Source organism: Oryzias melastigma, linkage group LG3, assembly GCF_002922805.2.
Source record: "Oryzias melastigma strain HK-1 linkage group LG3, ASM292280v2, whole genome shotgun sequence".
Lineage (NCBI taxonomy): Eukaryota > Metazoa > Chordata > Actinopteri > Beloniformes > Adrianichthyidae > Oryzias > Oryzias melastigma.
The window spans coordinates 29189951-29193866 of record NC_050514.1 but is presented as its reverse complement, the minus strand read 5'-3'; the positions used below and the strand labels follow the sequence as shown (position 1 = coordinate 29193866).

General features: G+C 38.7%; 1 long non-coding RNA gene across 1 annotated transcript in view; it reads right to left on the bottom strand.

The window, feature by feature from the left end:
• Positions 1 to 933, bottom strand: part of LOC112160357 — a 13351-nt gene extending 12418 nt beyond the window's left edge. The window contains exon 1 of the long non-coding RNA XR_002921650.2: positions 675 to 933. This is a non-coding gene — a long non-coding RNA (uncharacterized LOC112160357). The remainder of the gene's footprint in view (positions 1 to 674) is intronic.
• Positions 934 to 3916: the final 2983 nt, after the last annotated feature.

The following is a 3916-nucleotide window of genomic DNA, read 5'->3' as shown; positions in this document are numbered from 1 at the left end:
TCTTCTGCAGCACCTGAGCTAGGCATGCTAGCAGAGGTGTTTTACATGTGCAGCAGAGCTGTTGTGACGTAAAAATGTTTCATTAATTCAAGCAGAGTCTGTCTGCCACAGTTTGATTGACAGCAATTTAAAAGGAGAAATACTTGGAAATGCAAAAATGAAATGATTTCTTACTACATTTGTTATTTTTCATAAGAAAAATGCCACACCAGATGTTAAAAACTCAAAAAACAGGATTTTCTTCGGAGAACAACTTTAAGAAAATGTTTTAATTTAAAACCAGAAGCCTGGACAGCTGTAACACACACAATTAAGAGATTTCTCTCAGCAGATGACCAAATCTCAGCAGTTATAAGTGCTTTCTAACCCTACAATGAAATATCATGAAAATATTTTACCAAGCAAAACAAGTCCAAAAAGAGTTTAAAAAATGTTAAAACCTAGCTCTAAATGAGGTAAATGACAACATTTTAATGAAAAAAAAGATTAAAAAATATGGTAAAAACTTGCAAGCTGGGAACTAAAGAGTAAAATGAAGATTTAAAATGATAGTTAAGCATTCCAACTGAGAGAAATGTTTTACTGCAGAAGTGCAGATGGTTTTAAAATAAAATAAAACAAAAAGCTGAAATCAGTCCATCACAGAACCAACCAGTAAGAGGATGCTAACTCACCAACTGTCACCACTGAGAGGCTCCACTGAGGCAACTGAGATTGAGGGTCTCATTCAAGGGGACTGCCATGGGGTAACAAGGGCAGCAGAGAGATCCTTTTTCTTCCCCGTATTGCTTAAAAATGCTGGTCTGCTTAATAATGGGGAACATCCTTCTTTAGTAGTTTGTCCTTTAATTGAACTCACCTGGAAGACCATTTATCACAGGTGTCTGAGATTATTATTATTATTCTTTTATTTCAGTGATCCAAAGAGTCCTGAGACACAAAATCATCCATGAGTTTCATTGAAAAACAAATAATTTGATTTTTTTTACACTTAAATACAGTTTGCAGAATTTGGAATGCAGTGTATGGTCAGATGATCATAAAGTCTGCAGTTAAGTTTTATACTTCTGCTTTATTTATGTAGTTATTTTTTATCATTATTTTGCTTGTTTACAAAAACTTGTTTTATACCATATGGAAATATCTGTTGGTTGATACATACATGATTCTATGGAGAAAAAGATGTAAATTTTGAAACATGGCCGACAGTGACGTGACATGTTCATTTACTTGTGTTACACTTTTAGTAAATCCACCCCTACACAATTCCTAAAGGAAAAGCACTTAGATCTTTTACTTTTCAGCTCCACCCCCACACTCAGACCCAGTCTTTGTGTCTGACTCTGTCCTCTGAGCTCGGAGTCGATGTGTATCAAAGGCCTGAGCTGGTCTGGCTTAAGTCCTTACACAGCTGAGAGAGCGAGTGTCTCAGAAGGCTGAGACCACGTTCATTGTCCAGTAAATACCCGGAGTGCTGCGTTTCCACAAGCTTTGTCTGACCAAAGTCGTGTGAGACGTTTTCTCTGGGTTTGTGAGAATAACCTGAAAACAGTGTGCGACATCAGATGTGACCTTGGTTGTTCGGTGAATCATTAACACCTATGACAAACTCAGATCTGAAACCTAACAACCGTGGGTGTCAACCATGCAGATTATCATAGGATGTGATGGTGTGGGAGGGAAATCAGGAGTCAAAAGGTTACCGCTGATACTGCATGTGTTTGGAGTCAATGTGGCCATTACTGTCACAGTAAAGCCCCTGCATTTCACTTTAAACAGTGCAGGAACAGACATCAATTTACTCCCAAAAACTTGTTTTCTTAATTTATTTATTTCTTTTGTGCAGCATTGGCTCAGCATCATCACGCCCAGAACTGCTGCTAGTCCTTTATTACGTTTGCTGCGGTTGGCTAAATCATATTATTTCCTGAAGTCCCATTTAGCAACAAGGAAACACTAGTAATTTTTGCCAAGAATAAACACTTGATAATAAGCCAACAGATATCTGAGAATCATTCCCATAAAATGTTTATTTCTAAAAGTAGATAAAAATACTTTTTTGGATGAAGTCGTTGCTCTGGAGCATCAGGAACTGCACCACAGTTGATGCAGGATCATTTTGAATATTTTAATAGGGAATTCAAATGGCAAGGCAGTAAAGTAAAAAACTCTAATGTTCTACTTCATAATTGTTTAGTTTTATTTCATTATGTGAGACTGCTGTGTTGTTTCCCTGAGCTGGATTGCTGTATTAGAGTGGATTTTAGGACTTTTTTGTTTATTTTTAAAAGCATTAATCAGAATTCCCAGACCTATTTATGAGCGCTAACAGGAGCGGTGTGAACTTGAGTCATATAACTTGGACTCGACGAAGCAGACTCGAGTCATGAATTTGACAACTTTAGAGTTAGCTTGGACTCCAACGGCAGTAACTCGTGACTTGACTTGGACTTTAACATCAATAACTGGTGACTTAACTCTGACTTTTACATTGATAACTTGTGACGTGATTAACTTTAACATCAATAATTTGTGACTTGACTCCGACTTTAACATCAATAACTGGTGACTTGACTGACATTAAATCAATAACTTGTGACTTGACTTGGACTTGACCATTAATAGCTCGGCACTTGACTCTGATTTTTACATCAGTAACTCGTGACTTTTACATTGATAACTTGTGACGTGATTAACTTTAACTTTTTGATTTGGGCTTTAACATCAATAACTCGTGACTTGACTCTGACTTCAAGATCAATAGCTCGTGACTTGACTAGAACTTTAACATCAATAACTCGTGACTTGACTTTGACTTCAACATCAACAACTGGTCACCTGACTCGGACTTTAACATCCATAATTTGCGACTTGACTTGGACTTTAACATCAATAACTCATGGCCTGACTTGGACTTTAGCAAGTCTCGGAAAGACTTGCTATTTTCCCCAAAATCCAAAGATTGGAAAGCATATTGACAAAGCTTTGTTCTGGGTAGTTTCCTAAAACGATAATTGATTAGTCTAAATTAGGGATAAGCAACTCCAGGCCTCGAGGGCCAGATATCCAAGTCTTACTCGTAACTGATTACTTGGTCATTATCTGGTTCAAGTGTGTCCAGCCAATTAGAACATGCCAGAGCAGGGGATGTTGAAAGGCATTAAGGAACACAGCCCTCGAGTTACCTATCCATGGACTACTCAGTGTGAATGTGACAGAGAGTATGTGAGTATGTGACTGACAACCTGTCCAGGGTGTACCTTATCCTAAAAGTAGTGGCCCCGTGACCCCAAAACAGGATTCAGAAGGTTTGGAAGATGGATGCCAAGAAAAGTCACAAAGGTGTGTTAGCCAAGACAGCTCTGTAACAGACAAGAGGTACCCTAAACGTACCTCAATCCCCCCAGGAGACTTTTCCAAGTAGCTTCTGGGTCCTTGGACTCTGCTTCCACAGCAGAAGGAGTGTCAGTCAGTTTAAGGACATCATCAACGTGTTTCCTCCAACTTTCCTCAGTTAAGGTCTTTAGTCCTCTCCCATTTCCCGTTTCATGTAGGCTGGCCAATTATCCACCCAATGCCAGAGTTTTTTTTTTTTTTTTTTTTTTTTTTTCTGCAACTGTTTAGATTGCCAACACCAGTCGACTGCTTCAAAGTGAATGCAGGTACTATACAACTTCTTCTTCAACTTGCAGGCATCCCATACTTCCAACATTGATTGTGTTTTGTTGCCCCATCTGGCACCAGGGACCTTATGTCCACAGTTAAAAACAGTTGCATTGACACTTGAGGAGGAAAAATTGGTCTGCTTAGACTCAATATCTCCAGCCTTCCTCCGTACCTGGTCAAAGCTCCTTGGGATGTGACGGTTGAAAAGGTTGGATTTTGATAAGGATTTGTTTGGTAAAAGGTGCTGTAT